Raw genomic sequence first — 18,837 nt, 5'->3', positions numbered from 1 at the left:
GTGGTATACAAGTGGAGTGGTGAGGTCGTGCCAACCAGGGATGACCAGAGGATTCCCCTCACCTATGTCCACTTTGGCATGTGATATACGACCTCCGATCCTCATTGGGCCGGCCTCATCAACAGTGACGTTCAGCTTCCTAATTGGGCTGTTCTGGGGAATTTCTTTCTTCCCTGCAATGCATTTGAACTCTCCTGCATAGGCCTCACGTTGCACACAATGGATGATGACAACCTTCACCTGAGTGAGGTCGTCCACAGCACAGGGTTTTTTCCAGTGGTGCCAGCCACTGCGACTGCTTGCCTCATTGCCAGATGTTTGGCTGTAGGAGCAGGCAATGCGAACGAGGCGCGCTGTGGCTTGTATGAGCGGCTTCCAGTTTGAGAAACGCTCAAATCGATGTGAACCAAGCTGTTGTCAGTTTCATCGGTGATGAGGTGTCACCCAGGGCAGATCTCCAGATCAGACCTATCGTTGAGGAGTTGAAAAGAGTCTGCATGCCCAGGTTGCTTATCGTCAAGGCATGACAGGAAGTCTGGTCCTGTTGGCCACATCATGTGCATAAGGAGAGCAGCGGGCACCGACCTTGTGGCATGGTCCACTGGATTGTGATCTGTGGGCACATAGTGCCACTGCTCTGGTCATGAAGACCTCCTGGTGCATGTCACCCTGTTGTTAACGTGCACATAAAACCTCCTGGTTTGGTTGTATATGTAGTTTAACACTACCTTGCTATTGGTGTGGAATTTGATCGTGTCAGGCTTGATGTATATTTCGTCGACGATCAGCTCTGCAATCTCGACTGCGAACACTGCAGCACAAAGCCCCAGTCGTGGGATGGTGTCTTCAGGCCATGGTGCTGGCTTCGCCTTCCCAATAATGAAGCAGACATGACACAATCCTTCAATGTCAGTGACCTTGAGATAGGCTGCTATAGCCGTTGTAGAAGCATCTGAGAAAATGTGGATCTCTCTGCATGCACTGTGGAGAAAGAGAAAGAGAAAGAGAAAGAGGTTGAGGTGTATGGCCATGGAATGTGTTGCTACCTAAGATCATGCAGGGAATCCTTCCAGGTTTCCCATTCTTCATGCTTTTCTTCAGGGAGTGGGGTATCCCACTCCTTCACCTCTGAAGAGAGTTCTCGGGGTATAGATCTTCCTCGGTTAGTGACTGGAGCTACCAAGATGAAAGGGTCGAACAGGCTGTTCACAGAGCCGGATTTCAGTTTAACAGCCCCTGGGACATTCAAGTAGTAGAGGCCCCTTCCCTCCCCCACTACCAACCTTGAAATGCAGTGGGAAGAGAATTTTTTTTTTTAAAGAGCATAATTTTAAACAGAGCACTGTTTTTTAAAATTGATGATAAATTAAAAGTAAAAATATTTTAAACTAGAAGGGCGGTTGGTGGAGCGCATACCTCCACCAAGCTGATTAGTTTATGTTTTGTATCCCACCGATAGGCCGGATCTGGATTCGAACCTGAACTAAAATTTAATCAGCTTGTTCTTGTCAGCAAACCAACTCATCCACCAAGTTTTGTCCAAATCCGTCCATAACATTGTCAGATATCATACAATATATCGTTGTGGCCCTATCATCTCAATGGTGTAAAATTGCTTTAAAATTCCAGGATCTGGATTCAGATCTTCACCTAAGTCAAACGAATTCTTCCTTGTTACATACCCAACCTGCCCACCAAGTTCCCATCGTGTGCTGCCTTTATTTTTGGCTGCTGGTTGCATCATTGGTTAGGGGCGCAGCTATGCTGCTGATGCAGTGCCCCTATTACCAGTATACTGGTGCTCATTTCATCGACCTCCGAAAGATAACAGGCTGAGTCAACCCATTGGTGTTAAGTCAGTGGCCAGGATGACTCGAACTCAGGACCCCAGGTTCCCAAGCCACCACTCTATGTTTTTTGTGGGCCCCTTAGAGTTTGGGCTCTGGACAAATGTCCCATTGGTCCTTCCCCAAATCTGGCCCTGGCTGTTCAATGTGGACAGGACATCCCATCGAATGTAAGGATTTTCATTGACAGACACCTGAAATGTGAAAATGTGTCTTGATGTCCCAGTCTAGCCCGAGCCTGCACTGTACAACAGGTGTATCACCAATGAGATCCAGGTCTTTCAGATCTTTTGCATGGTCCTTTGGGGGAATGCCTTCATGACATTAAAGATATTCTGCATGAAGGCTACAAAATGTTTCTTCATCTCTGGCCTCGTCTCCAGTGTGCGGTGTCGAGAGGTGAGACAACTGAGGGCTTCTTCCTTGTTGTTGGAAAGTCGACGTCTGGGTGTACGGAATAGAAGTGGAGTGACCCATCTGTTTGAATTGTCCTTGAAGAACTCTTCATCCATAATCTTTAGGAAGACTTTATCCTCGATGGAGAGGGCGAACATGTCGTCATCCTTTGTTCTGTTGAAGACCTTACTTCCAAGGTTGTCGTCGACAATGCCGCGCATGGGAATCCCCGTGAAGGTGCGTTGAAAACAGCCTTGTCTTCAACCATCACAGCTGAATTTCTCCTTCACGTGAATGTGATTGGGACATGGGCTGAAGAGGGATGTGCACCCGTTTTCAAACACACTTGTATTGAAGGTGATCACATTGACTGGCTTGTGAGCATTGCCCAGGCAAACATCACCGACTATAACCCATCCCAGGTCAAGTCCCTGTGTGTAAGGAGCATTGTGGGGGCCGTTGTGCTGCTCATGTACCTTGTGTACCCTGAGAATGTCTCTTCCAACATTAGGAAGATTCGAGCATCAAGGTCCAGTGCTGGGATCTGTTTGGCAACTGACCTCAGATGGGGGTGATGGCATGCAGCTTTGGGGGTAGGAATCTCTGTCCGACAGTCTGGCATCTGGTTGCACTCAATGAGGGCAGGGAGAGTCAGACTTGTCTTTCCATACACAGTCTCCACCAGGTAGCCGGTGGCTCTTTTCCCTGCCATCTCGGTTACCCCAGCAGATGTTCTAACAGCATATGGAGAGACATTCCCTTTGATGTTAAACAGATCAAGGAACTCTGACTTGGCTAATGATCTGTTGCTTTGATCACTCAAGATTGCGTATACCCTTGCTGTATTCCTAGGATGTCCCTTGGGATACACTTATAAGAAGCACATCTTGGAACAGGATTCTGCACTGAGGTCTTCTCCACAGACCTCAGTGCACTTGGAAGTGACTGCAGATTAATATGTGCCGTCCTCCTCCTCCCTACCATGATTTGAGGCAAGGGGAGAGGCATCTAAGGTCCAGGGGGCCAGACCTGGGTGGAAAGCCATGATGTGTTTTTCGCTATTGCATTCTGTACATTTAATTTGTGGCTTGGAAGGTGATGTTTTTCACACTTGTTCCATTAAACATTCTGAGTGAGATGTGCATCCAGTCTTGGGCAATCATTTGGGACAGTGTTTAGCTCTCTGTCTCACTGTGCAGAGTCATGCACATTGAGGACAAAGCAGTGAAAAGAAAGCTTCATGCCGGGCACAGCTGCGATGGATAAAGGAATTCCAGGCTTGCAGCGACGTCAACAATGGCTTGTGGAGAAGCCAACGACTTCATCAACAACCCGTGTCCACACAACAGCCTCCCTCATAATAGTGCCAACATGTACCGAGAAAAGACAACCAGCATATCATGATGGTTGATCGTGAGGCTGAAGCTGAACTTCAACAGACCTTGGAGATCAGATCCCATTGTTCTGGCTCAAGATATTCCAGGCGATCTGACAAATCAACAGCCAGTGCTTTGGCTGCCAAAGCACGTGCCAAAGCAGAAGCAGCACGTGCATGAGTCTCTTTTGCCGAAAAGTAAATAGTCATGAAGGTGGACAAGGCTAGATTGGAAGCAACCTTGTTCTCCTTGCGTATGGCCAATGTGGATTGCACTAATGTTTAATGTCCAGGTTCTGCAGCCAGGTGGCTGACTCAGGGGGGAGTTGGTGGAGAGCTAAAAGTCCTCCCGATAACCTCAGCAAGGGACAGTGTGTGGTGAAGTGCTCCATCGTCTGAACTCCTCTGCAGTCACTGGGTGCATCCAGCCTCATCCTCCATCGGTGGAGGGTTCCACTGCAAAGGCCCTATCCAGTGGTGAGTCTGTTGAGGGCTGTCCATTGCTCACGTGAGAGTGTGAAACCGGGTGGAGGAACGGTTGGATCATGTACAATATGTTTATTGGGAACTGTGGCAGCGTCCCAGCTGGCCCTCCACAAGTCGGCTTCGCTTTGATGGGCTCCGGTATGGAGCTCAGTGCGGTTCCATGGTGGTTTTTGGGACTTGACGCAACAGCACAGATGTTCAGTGAGAATATGCTGGGATGGAATTTCGGGAGCCAAAATGAGGATGAAGTATCGGGATGGCAGCACATCCCTACGGATGGCTGGCAGAGCAATGTTGCAGAGAATAGGAAGCCACTCAGGCTTTGTTGGCTTGAGGGTTCCAGACACTGTTCTCATCATGGCGTTTAACAAAATGTCGATGGCCTTCGTATGAGCGCTCACCGACCAGACTGGCACACAATACTCTGCCGTTGAGTATACGAGGGCGAACGTTGTCGTGCGTAAGCTGTTAACGCCGGCTCCCCACGATGTTCCGGCCAGTTTCCGGATGAGGTTTAACCATGCCCTGAACTTGTCCTTGCATCTTTGCAGGTGTTCTTTGAAGGTCAGGGTCTGGTCAAATATAAACCCAAGGTATTTGGGATAACGGACATTTTCAACTTTCATTCCGCAGAATGTCACATCTACCTCTGCATTTGCTGTGCAATTGTCAAGATGGTGGGTGCATATGGCTGTATTGTTGGGGTTTTAGGCAGAGCTTCCATTTGTGTAAATACTCCTCCAGTATGGCCAGATCTCGGTTGAGTTGGTCCCCGACAGATTTTAGGTCGAGTCCCTGCGCTAAAAGTGTGATGTCATCAGCATAGGCGAGTTTGGAGGAGGTCGTCGTTGGCAGGTCGTTCACATTAGATGACTGTGTCGAGATCTTTAAACTGAGGTCAGGATGAGAGGTGAGTCAGGTGACATTTTAATAAGACTATTTAATCAGATAATAATAGGCGTGGGAGGAATGAGGGTTGGGGTGGGGGGGGGGGGACAAGATGGACACAAGCAAACTCTCAGAAAGGAAAAACCCTTATATTACTTCTTTACTCTATGTCACCTTCCTCTTCAACAAGTCTCTAATTTGTGCAAAAAAACAGCATGTATACAAATGTTGCTCTTGAGAATTTAAGTCAACCATGAAGTGTGGATTTGAACCACACATATGAAGACCATATGTATAAGGCTTGGCAGGTATAGAACACCTTCATTACTCTCTTCCTGGACCGAGGGATATTATTGAGTCAGGTCTGGTTAACCTGCTTTTCACTTCTTCATCACCTATGATTGTAATAACCTGAGGTCTAATATGCAACACTTATAACATCAATCGTTGATAACTTAAAAAAAAAAACACATTTTAAAACATTGTGAATATTACACTGGAGAGTTTGTTCATTAAATCAGTCTTTGATGGCATGTTCAACAATTAAAATATTATTTTCAAATACTACAATTAAAAACAATTAAAAATACCGTACTTCCTTTTGGGGTACAAAAGTATAACTCGATGTGAATGATGAACACAATGAGATAATATTAATAATGTACACTTAGATGCCTGTAACATGACTATATTAATTTGAGGTTCTTCTCGTGTTGTTTTTCCATCACCTGCAATAACCACAAGGACCACCAGCAGATGGCACAATCACCATTCAAAAAGTCACTTTTTACTTGTTGGCAATTCAGTTGGCTGTGTAATATGAACACGAGACAAGTACACTTCTGGAGTATTATCAATACGCAATGCCTACTTTCACTCGAATATTACTGTGATAAGAGATCACATGAACAACACAACTTGTCATTGTGGTTAATATGCAAGGTTTAATTGTTTTCCTTGGGAACTTGCCAGAAATTATCAAATATGTAAATTTGATGGCAATCACACAGCACCACCCCCACATGGAATTATTATAATGACATAATAACCACAATTATTATGAGGGGAAATAAAAGGAGCAGAGATGGGTGGGGGTCAGCGAGAGTAGAATCAGTCAGGGATGGTTAGGGGTCAGCGAGAGTAGAAGAGAGCAGGGATGGGTGAGGGTCAACAACAATAGAAAGCATGGATGGGTGGGGGTCAGTGAGAATAGAAGAGAGCAGGGATGGGTGGGGGTCAAAGTATAAGGTGACAATGGACAGCATTCTTGAAAGAGGAATGAAGGGCAAGAGACAACAGATAAAGGAAGTCAGTCCCATGGATGAGGGAACAGAGGAATGAAGGAATGGAGGTGAGCACTAGGTTAGTGGTGACGAAACAATCTCTCCAACTGGGTTTCCTGGTGAAGAGTGTGTATGCATATCGACACAAACCAGAATTAAGAACAAATCTGTCAAAGGGTGGAGGAGCTCCTTGTGAGCCAACAGCTATCCATATCTGGTGCCCAATGGTGTCTGCGGATGACCTGCTGCAGTTTGCTTACCTTTTTCTCGGAGGATGGTGGCAGGATTTGCACTCCGGCCACCGTAAAACACTTCATGTCACAAAACACAAAGGAATCGCAAAGAAAACTGAAAACTCACTCCATGGGTGTAACCAATGTACCTCATCTGCAGCTGCCCTTTGCAGGGCAGCCCACCAGATGACGGGATTGGGGCAAAGCCTTCAGGACCCCTATTCTTTGATGATGATGAGAGGAAAACCACAGGGTTCCTGGGTCGGGTTGCAGTGGTAAGTGTCAGGGTAGTGCTGGAGTGTAGTCCACCAGACAGTGGTCTCCTCAGGTTAACCTGAGGCAGTCCCTTTGGGTGGGGGCCTGGAATGTCCTATCCCGAAGAGACGATGAACACCTGTCTCTGCTATCATCTGAGCTCCAGTGTTTGAGCATCAGTATTTTTTTTTTTTTTTTTTTTTTTTTTTTTTTTTGTATACCTTGGTCGAGGCTCGTATGAGAGCTAACACACAACTCACAGCAAGGAGGCATGAGACAAGAGGGGTGGGAGTGGAAGGGACAAAACATTGGGGAACAGACACAGGTGAACTGTGGAAGGGAGAGGGATGGGGATGGGACGGGGAACATGGCGAAGAGAAGATGGACATTACAGGGACTTTCAGGAAGGAAAGCAGGAGAATTGAAGGAAGTGGGCTTGGGTGGATTATCGGGGTAGAAAAGATCGAGGATTTGGATGGGGGAAGATAAGAGGTGGTGGTGAACAGCTGTTTTGAAAGCCTGGAGGGAAGAATGGGAAAGAATAGAGTGAGGAAGTTTATTCCAAAGGCGGGAAAAAGAGGAATGAAAGAGTGAAGATGAGCAGTGATTCGTGATTTTGGTAGTTTTACCAGAAGGGGGTTGTTGGCGGACCTTGAGCGCCCTGTGGAAATGTGGTTGGGACAAATCGCAGAGAGAGCAGGGGGGGCAAGGCTGGAGAGGAGTCGGTAGAAGACAGAAAGACCACCGACCAACCTGCGGTGATTGAGTGAGAGGCCCAAAGACTCAGCTTCATTGCGGGAGATGCCAATGATCTTAAAAGCCCTGGTTTCGACAGCGTGAAGTCGAGAAAGGTGGGAGGCAGGAGCACCAGCCCAGAGGGGAGAGCAGTACTCCATCAGGCTACGGACAAAAGCTTTGTAAGTAGTCAGGAGCTCAAGAGGGCCGAGGAAGGACTTTGCACGACGGAGGATTCCCAGTCGGCGACTGGCTTTTGAGGCAAGGTTGGAAATGTGACTTTCCCAGGAAAGGTATTCCAGCACTCTCTGAGGTTTGGAGACCGGATAGTAGCGAGATCATGGTGGTGGTTACAACTATCGGTCTGGTCACTCTGATGGTTACTGTGCTCAAGGAGTTGCTGTCGCTGTGTCCAATAAGCTGACACATGATAATTGAGGTAAAACCGGTCAACAAGTGTATTACGAGACTAATGATTTGTCAATTCTTGGGTGTCGTTTTCCTGGTATGAATATATTGTGTATATATATATATATATATATATATAAATATATATATATATATATATATATATATATATATATTTTTTTTTTCCTGGTATATGCTCCAACTGAGGCGAGTGGTCTCACCATGAAGGACACATTCTATGCCACGCTCGAGTCTGTGGTTGATCATTGCCCCAGGCGAGATACTCTTCTTGTCTTGGGGGATTTCAAGGCATCGACTGACGCTGATAAGGATTGTTATGAGATCTGTGTTGGTCCCCATGGTCCTGGAACTGTGAACCAGAATAACACCAAGTTCCTTGAGTTTGTTAGGTGGCTGATTCATTGCTTCAGTGCCCACAGCCTCATCACTGGACTTAGTATTCCAATGCTGGTGGTGAGGCAACGGAGATTGACCATGTGCTCGTTGATGGTGACTGCAGGATGATCCAGAACTGCAGGGTCTGCCGGAGTGCTCAGTTCCTTGATACTGACCACAGGCTTGTTGTAGCAACTCTGAAGTTTCAGCTCAAATCCAGGAGAATAGTACCATCCCAGCCTAGGGTGGATGTTGAAAAGCTCAAGAATGGGAGGGTAGCTGAGGAGTTTGAGAACAGGCTGAGTGGGGATTTGGGGCAGTCTGGGTGCTTTGGGGGATCCTGAAGAGTTGTGCAGTGTCTTCAAGACCACCGTCCTTGATATTGCTAGTGGATTTCTTGGAACTCATCAGAGGGTGAAGACGAATTTTTTCTCTCAAATCACACTGGATACCATTGATAAGAGTCACAGGGCCAGGTTTAATGGCAGGGCTGAGCTGTTCAGAGAGTTGAGGCATAAAACTGTATGTGCGCTGAGAGTGGACAAGGAGGCCTATGTGTGAGGAATATGTGAGGGAGTAGAGCATTACCTGTGGTCAAGTGATTCTCGTACTGCTTACAGGGGAATTCACACATTGTGTTCCTCCAAGCCCGTCCCTTGGTGTGCTGCAGTTAGAGTGGAGAGTGGTGGGCTCTTGACAGAGGAGTCCAAAGTGAAAGCCTGCTTGCCAGGTTACTTTGAGAGGCTGTACCAGGCTGATCCACCAGCTGTTGAGTTGGATTTTAGGGGTGTTACTATCCCCACTGCTGATCCTTCAGACAACTGTGATCAACCTTCATTCATGGAAACACAGGCAGTGGTGAACCAGTTGAAATGGGGTAAAGCTCCTGGGATCTGTGGCATACATGCTGGACTTCTCAAGGCTGGTGGATATGCTGTACTCATGTCATTACATGCAGTTCTGCGCTCTGCATAGAACACAGGCATCATCCCAACTCACTGGAAGAGCGGCCTTGTTGTCCCTCTCTGGAAATGGAAGGGTGATCAGTCAGACGGCATCAACTAGCGAGGGGTGATGATACTGTCAGTGCCGGGCAAGGTCTTTGTTCAGATTATTCTTAATCGGTTTCGCCACCATCTGCTTGAGCACTCGCGCCCAGAATATCCTTGCCCTTCAGGTCCTCACTGAATGCAGACGACAGTTTCGGCAGGGGCTGCTTGCAGCCTTGGTTGATCTCTGCAAAGTGTTTAATCCAATGAATCGGGATGCCCTCTGGAGGATTCTTGGTCTTCGTGGGGTGCAACCAAAACTGATCAATCTGATGTCTGAACTTTACTCTGGTACTGAGAGTGCTGTGAGATGTGGTGATACCATCTCCGACTTATTTCCAGTTATTAGTGGAGTGCATCAGGTGTGTGGACTGGCCCCCACACTTTTCATGGCTTGTATGGACTGGATTCTGGGGAGGATGTTGGAGAGATCAAGCTGCGTGCATCTTTTGGGAATGTTGAGATTTCTGACCTTGATTTCGCAGATGATGCATTAATCTTTGTGGCGACTCTGGATGTCCTTCTGGGGGCCCTTGAGTACTGAATGAGGAGTCGGAGCCACTGGAATTACGTGTTTCTTTGGTCAAAACTAAGAGGCAGGCTTTCAATGACATCTTGGATGCTGCTATCTTGTCTGTACATGTTTGTGGGTGAGGATGTTGAGGTCATGGAGTGATTCCCTTACCTTGGCAGTGATATACATGTCTCGGCTGGCTGTGAGCCAGAGGTTAATAGATGGCTGTGTTGGGCCATGGGAGTAATAGATTCACTGGATCATGGGGTGTGGCACAGTCGTTACTTGTGCAGGCCCATGGATATCTGAGTCTTCAGGTCCTTGGTGCTTCCAGTCTTGCTTTACAGATGTGAGACTTGGACTCTGATCAGGGATCTGAGATGGAGACTTTATTCCTTTGGTACCAGGTCTCTTCGGAGAATCTTTGGCTTTCGCTGGTCGGGCTTTGTGTCCTTCGAGCAGTTGTTGAGAGGGACTCAAATGAGATTTGTAACCTGCATTTTCCGTAAGCATCAGTTGAAGCTGTATAAACATGTGGCTCATTTTCCTGACGCTGATCCTGCTCACCAGATTCTCTCAGTGCAGGAACCTCGTGAGTGGCAGAAGCCAACAGGAAAACCATGTTCCTAGTGGTTGCAGCAGGATGACTGGCATCTCAAGCAGATGGGGATGGGCCAGGCATCTGCCTGGGGGATTGCCAGACTGAAGCCCATGGCGTACCGGTAGAATGCGGACACAGCGATGGACCTGACCTGTTCACCTTAGACTTGGGAAGCGTAACCAGCGGTGTCGGATCCTGGAAGAATGCGTATGATCTGGGTGACTGGACATGGATGGAGGGATGAGAGGGGCAGAGGAATAAGTCCACAAGGGAGGTAATTGAAAACTGAGAGTCCACCAATTTGTCTGTGGCAGGAAAGGATGGCGATCCAGGCACTTGACGTCCTGCCGAGATACATCAATAATAGTAAGCACTGGACTCTTTCACCTCCAGGGGACAAGATGGGAGTGAGGGATTCGCTTTTCAAAGTAATTCACAAGGTTTTTAAATACTCTTTTCATAAGTTTTTGTGTGTCAGGTTTGATAGAGCATTCTTTTCCAAAACGAAATACTCAAGTTTTCATTGTTTTGATAAGCAGAAGTTTGAAGATGCTGTTAATTTTATTTTATTCAATACTTTTGTGTGTTGTTTTGAGATAATGTTTCAATAGGATAAGGGTATTCCCATGGGTGGGAATTGTAGCCCCCTACCAGCGGACATTTTTCTAATTTTCTGTGAATTTTCATTTATACAGAAACTGATGAAGGAGAAAAATTCGGATTAGCTAAAACATTATCTCCTACATGTCGTTATATCGATGATATGTGTGTAGTTAATCACAATTTTTTTGATAGGCAGCTTCACAATATTTATCCAGATAACCTGATTCTAAACAGGAGAGGTAATGATTGGACAGTTGCTGGATATCTGGATGTGTTGGTTAGAGTTGGACAGAATGGCTTTAGTACAAGTGTAGATCATAAAGTTGATGATTTCAGTTTCCCGGTAGTCTTGTACACCTTTCCAGGTAACAATATACCAATTAAAATGGGTTACAATGTCTTTTCATCTCAGATACTTAGATTTGTAAGAATTTGTTCAGTAAAGGATGATTTTGCGGAATGTGCTGAGGTTTTTTCCATCATGTTAAACAAAGGATATTTGGCTGATCGTTTGATCAGATCTTGTGAGAATGTCTTCAGACTTTAACGTCACCTTGTATTTAAGTTTGGTTGGTTTTCGTGTAAACAAGTTCCGATGCATTGCATTTGATATAATATAATAATAAATTATTTTCTTGAGGTAAATTCTTCAATTAGTATTATTGATAAAACAGATATATATATATATATATATATATATATATATATATATATATATATATATATATATATATATATATATATATATATATATATATATATATATATAGTTACGAATTCTCCGCCCGCCGGCGTGCGAACGACTGCGTTTAACTGAATCGCGGCCGTACGCCCACCGGACGAACAATTCAGTCGCTGCTTTCGGGATCAATGCTAAAAAACAGCCACGGGTGTGTTCTTAACGCACACCACGGCCTAGTCAACACTCTACCCACGCGCTGCAGAGTCCGATCGCCGAATGGTCGATTTACCTAATTATTCACGTGGGCAGACTACCAAGAGAGCGTACCTCAACGAGGCCTGCTTGACACGAGCCGCTTTAAGCAGCTCGCTCCGTTTTTTGATAACCAAGCGGGGTTTTATCACGAGGCCTCATTGGACTCGATTCTATTATCGGTTATTCAACAACCAACTATATTCTGAGTGCAATATGGCAGTTCAATTGGGGAAAAGGACACAACGAGCAGGTCAACATTTGAACAAGCACATTTATTACCACACATATGCAGTCAGGTATTCATGCAAGAAAAGCACGTATTCAAGCATGCACATATGCAATTATACAGCCAACAAAAACAATGCAAAGGAACTATGACCGTCTATTAATTATGTACAGTCACCTGTCAGTACTACTTGAGGGACTTGGCGCCACAATGTTCATACAAAGAAAAGCAAGGAAAAACCCCAGGACAGATAAGGGGTAGACGGGACCTCTTGGGGTCTTTACAACACAGAGCTGTGTGGACCGCAGAGGCTCCGCGAGACCGGGCTGGCGACCTTCACCTCGCTGGGGCGGCCTGCGGCGTCCCATCTCCACGACCCCGGGAAAGGCACGGCTTGGCAGGCCACGCGCCTCGGCTCCGCTGCGCTCTCTCCTCCTTTCTACACGCCTCCACAACCTCCCGCAGCCGACGTCTCAGCGAACGACCACGATCTGCAGACCTTGACAGACCTCCACCGCAGACAGACTTCAACCTCAGCACCTGGTGTCCTTTTATCTCGACGGCGCATCGCCCCTCCCTTCCGTGCGCGCGTGGGAGGAAAACTCCATGGGGCAGGGCGTTTTCCTCGCTGAATCGGGGCCTTTCTTTCCCTTTTCCAGGGCGTCGTTTCTTCATAGCTAGTGGTGTCGCTTTATAATTTTTTTGTTGGGTTCTCCTCCTGCTGCGCTGTCCGGTGCAGATGTTATTCGTTGGGGGGGGGGGGTGGGGTGGGGCCATCGTCCGTTCTCCCCCGATGAATGCCAGGCTTCTCACAACCTTGTGCCGAGGTGGAAGCGCAGTTGTGTGGTTGTGAAGGTTGTGGTTAACGTGGCGTGGTTGTTGTAATGGTGGCGTGGCTGGCGTTTTGTGGTGGCCATGAGGGTGGTGTGGTTGGGTGGTTGTGGTTACGGTGGTTGGTGTGAAGGCGGTTGGTGGTGAAGGTGGTTGGTGTGATTGGTCCAAAATAACGAGAGCAAAAGAAAAACGGCTAACTCAAAGATCACAGCCCTGCCACACGAATAAATCCCTTTAGACAACGGTGGGGAAATCAATCTGAACACAAACTTACCGGAATAACTGAACTCAGGACCTATATGGTGCTCTGCGAATTTCCACAGACGTAACAATACGTGTGTGTGTGTGTGTGTGTGTGTGTGTGTGTGTGTGTGTGTGTGTGTGTGTGTGTGTGTGTGTGTGTGTGTGTGTGTGTTCTTAAATCGTGGAGGTATTTAGATGAAAATACAACAAATAAATATTATTTATGAAACACATTATAAATATGCATTAAAATAATTTCTTGGTGGTTGCTGAGATACACAGTGTGGCATGTTAAAATTGGTTGTTAATGACAGTTTGAATGACAGTTTGAGTCCATGGTTATATGAAGGTGCTGTGTAATGGACATGTCCACAAGGTAAAGTGTTTATCGCTAAATATATTATCACGAGCAAATACAACCCGTCACTTTGTTGACGGGTCAATCAGGTGGTGGGGGGGGGGAGGAGAAAGAGTGGAAAAAGAGGGAGAAAGAGGGAGAAGGCAGGTGTAGGGGTGAGAAGGGGAAGGGGAAGGGGAGGCAGAGAGGATTTAGGAGGAGGAGTTAGAGGGGAGGTGGGGAGAGCGACACCTCACCAAACATTGCGGGAGAGAGGGGTGCGTGAGACACACAAACACACACACACACACACACACACACCGAGAGAGCGACAGAGGTGTGGGAGGAGAGTACTGCATTTTATGAGGGGATAGAGTGAGAGAAAATGGGGTGGGGGGAGGAGGAAAAAAAAAAAAGACAGGTGAAGGGTGGAGATGGGGTTAGCAAAGAGAATGATATGTAGTGCTTAATGACTGAACCCGACAAAAAAAAAAAACCGTGTCAGAACAGCTGTACACACAATGACACAACAGAGTTTGTAAAGTAATCCACTGGCACATCTACAAAAACTTTGATATTCCAGTTCCAGAAAATTCGTGGCAAAATGAACCGAAAGCAATCACTGAAAACATTGAAGTACGGCTCATGGATAACCTAATGATCACATTGGGCGTGAACATCGAAAACAAAGCATTGCTACCAGATATCATACTTGGGTGTGTTGAAGCAGACTTCCTTTTTAAATGGTAGTTCGATGATTAATTTGCTTACTCAATGCATAGGAATTGTTGTCAATTACTATTACACCTGTTTTCCTTAATTATTGCACCTGTCAATTACTGTTTCAATTACTGACATGGATTCATTTCTCTGGAACTCATCGATTGGAACCTATAATCAAACATATTTTAATCAAATGTATTTTATTGTAACCTATATCTTCTCTTGCTTTGCTGAAGGCAAACTGCCAACTCTCTTAGCCTTCCCATGCACCAAATGTTCTTTCCTGCTACTGCTTTTGTTCTCTGTCTGTCTGTCTCTGTCTGTCTGTCTGTCTGTCTGTCTCTCTCCTAATTGAGGTACCTGCCATCTCTTGACAGGCCTTTCTGAAGATCTATGTCATGTGAACAGCCTGAATCTGTCCAGAATTGTTTTACTTACAGTTGTACCCTTGCTTTGCTTTAAGCAAGATAACAAATTTGTGGGATGTCTTTCTCATGTGAAAACTGGCCTAGTCAAGGTCAGATATAGGTCGTTAAGTCCCAACTCCCCTCCTCCTCTTGTTATCTGTTCTTCTCCTCGGCCCCCTAAACTTTCCCCCACCTTCTCTTAGGCATTATATATAGATGATTTTCGTAACTCCGATTTAGCGGAGACCATTGTATGTTTTACACTGATGCTCCTTCACTCCGTGATATCACGAATATTATGAGCTACATTGAGTAATAAGAGTTACCTTGAATATTAAGAGTTCCACAACAGGTGCAAAAAAAAGAGAAGAAGGCATTGCTCATTGAGGTGTTAATACCAGTGATTTTGGACTAACCATACAGAAATCAAGAAAATGACCAAATACCGAGATCTCAAGCATGAAGTAAAAAGATGCTGGAAGCTGAAGAATGTCAAAGTTGTACTAGTGATGACGAAGAACTTCACAGAGATATTAAAAACTATCCCTGGGAATATTACGACAAACGAACTGTTGGGCCATCCTGGGAACTACAAAAAAAGCCCGTCCTGGGCTCAGTAACGATCCCGAAGAGAGTCCTCGGCACAAAACTTTGAAAACAGAAACCTCCACATTCTGAAACCCCAAATATGGACACACACACACACACACACACACACACACACACACACACACACACACACACACACACACACACACACACACACACACACACACACACACACACACTCACACACGAGAGGGCTCCATTCCACATTCTGGAACCTATATATGGAGATACTAACCAAACACACACGCACATGCACACGCGCGTACGTGACAGTGGATACTTTGAGATCTGGGAGGGATCCATTGTACCTTCTGAAACCAGCATGAGGATATAACAACCAATAACCAAAACACACACACACACACACACACACACACACACACACACACACACACACACACACACACACACACACACACACACACACACACACACACACACACACACACATAAACATACAAACACAGATACAAGCCGGTAGGCGGCGATGGGTCCCCGATCATGGAAACTATAAGATATAGAGAAAAATGGATGTCATATAGCGGACAGGGAATCACCTTAAGATTATGCATATCAAATCTCATCCAGTTCCATCTACTGTTAACTACTCGGTATCCATTGGAATGAAAAGTATGGAAAATGCGGTTTGAAATCGGAAATCCCCAAAATTCACGGGGGTGCTGTGGGTGAACAAAGATCTAAATCGAAAATCTGGCTCGATCGTTTGTGCACAATGTATTCCAGACGATTAGTGTGAATTTTCATGACCATCTGACCATAACCCTTGGAGGAGCAGCATTTGGCACGAAGGCACCTCCAGCTCTCGCATATTATCGACTTTTGCACTCAGTGATCTTTGACGCCTGACCTAAGCGAAATCGGTCAATATGTCCTGAGGCAAATTTGTAGTACTCATTGAGTACCATGAACCTGCAAAGTTTCATTCGTATCGATGCACTCACCTGGTCACTAGGGGGCCTTCAATTTTCACCAATTTTCACGCATATCCTAATTGTAGGGGGCGCTGCGGGTAAAGTATTCCATATATCACAAAAACTGGAATATATTTGATAGAGCATCACCTGTAGATCATTCGTGCCAAATTTCATAGGCCTACGTTGGATAATGGCTTTCGGAATTGAGTTCGCGTGAACGGTACTGATTTTGAAGGTTTTTCGGTTGTTGCTCGGGAACCAAAGCGTCCCTAGCAACCATCACAATTTCCAAAGCACAAGGTCATAAGATGTACCTACCACCCGAGTTTGGTCAAAATCCGCCCACGTTTACTACCAATTATGCTGATGACAAACAAACAGACAGAATTACTGACAATAAGGGTCACCTATTTTGGCGACCCAATATTATGTCCTGGTAAGTACTTACAAAGCTATTTTATTGAAAATTATAACCTTAACCTATAAATATTTTACTGATTTCCCAACTGCCCGGATCATCAGCTCGGCACCATTTATCATCGAGGTTTCGATCCTTTCATCCCAAAACCTCTCCAAACAGCGGATCCACAACCCCGATCACAGATCCACATCAGTAGATTACTCAACATCAATGGACTCACAACCTCAAAGTTGTGACCAGACAGTCAGACAACAGAGCGATGCAATATCCTTTTTCAAACTTCTTTAATTATTACTTTTATTCAAAGTATTACTACAAATGAATAACTTGAATCGCACATCACTTTATACTGATACTAATAAAAGGCTGTGTGTAAGTGTGTGTGTGTGTGTGTGTGTGTGTGTGTGTGTGTGTGTGTGTGTGTGTGTGTGTGTGTGTGTGTGTGTGTGTGTGTGTGTGTGTGTGTGTGTGTATATGTGTGTGTCTTGTTATGTCTGGCTTTCTTCTTGGGACAACGGTGCAGTAATTGGTCTTTATTTTGATTCTCCTCTTCACCCGTGCAGTGCTCTTTTCAGCTGCACCCATTGGTGTCTCTCTTGTCCACCTAACCATGTCAAGCACTATCCTCGCTGCATACATTACACTTTCTGTTCTCCACCTCACCTGTGCAGTGCTTTTCCAAGCATTACCAATCTATGTTTCTCATTCACCTGATTCAAGACTGGCAAGGGGTAATTTGGTCGCGTGGGGGTGATGAGAACATTGGTGATAATTTAATTTCTTTAAAATCTCTTTCATTCCGATTGAGTGATGTGAAGATGTACAGCCTCAAGCTATCCAAGGTGACTCACAACATCAAGTGGGCTTGGCACACATATCCAGGATATTGTTCCCCATGAAACGATGGAGTATATTGTCGACATATTACAGACAAACACAGATACAAGCCGGTCGGCGGCGATGGGTCGCCGAGCATGGAAACTATAAGATATAGAGCAAAATGAATGTCATATAGCGGATAGAGAATCACCTTCAGATTATGCATATAAATCTCATCCAGTTCCATCTACTTGAAATACGTAATAATTAAAAACACCTCACTCCCACATACCAAAATACCTCACCTCCACACTATCCATTTGAATGAAAAGTTCCGAAAATGCGGTTTGAAATCGGAAATCCCAAAAGTTTGAGGGGGTGCTGTGGGTGAACAAAGATCTAAATCGAAAATCCGGCTCGTTCGTTTGTGCACAATGTATTCCAGACGATTAGTGTGAATTTTCATGACCATCCGACCATAACCCCAGGAGGAGTAGCATTTGGCGTGAAGGCACCTCCAACTCTCGCATATTATAGATTTTTGCACTAATTGACCTTTGACCCCTGACCTAAGCGAAATCGGTCAATATATCCTGAGGCAAAGTTGTAGTACTCATTGAGTACCATGAACCTGCAAAGTTTCATTCATATCAATGCACTCACCTGGTCGCTAGGGGGCCTTTAATTTTCGCCAATTTTCACGCATACCCTAATTGTAGGGGGCGCTGCGGGTAAAGTATTCCATATATCACAAAAACCGGAATATATTTGATGGAGCATCACCTGTAGATCATTCTTGGCAAATTTCATAGCCCTACGTGGGATAATGGCTTTCGGAATCGATTTCGCATGAACGGTACTGATTTTGAAGGTTTTTCGGTTGTTGCTAGGGAACCAAAGCGTCCCTAGCAACCATCACAATTTCCAAAGCACAAGGTCATAAGATGTACCTACCACCCGAGTTTGGTCAAAATCCGCCCATGTTTACGACCAATTATGCTGATGACAAACAAACAAACATCCAAACAAACAGACAGAATTACTGACAATAAGGGTCACCTAATTTGACGACCCAATTTCCCAACAAACACAAGCGTTAAGTAACCCGCTACAGTTGCTTCACCATGCATTGCTGAAATGTCACGAACTTCCCCAAATGAAAAACACCTCACCACCACGTTATTGAAAACACCTCACCTCCACGTGATTGAAAACACCTCGCCACCACGTGATTGAAAAAACCTCGCCACCACGTTATAGAAAACACCTCACTTCAA

Source organism: Eptatretus burgeri, chromosome 4 (genome assembly GCF_056783735.1).
Source record: "Eptatretus burgeri isolate ZD-2024b chromosome 4, Ebu_testis_v1, whole genome shotgun sequence".
Taxonomy (NCBI): Eukaryota; Metazoa; Chordata; class Myxini; order Myxiniformes; family Myxinidae; genus Eptatretus; species Eptatretus burgeri.
Note: the sequence above shows the minus strand (reverse complement) of the source record.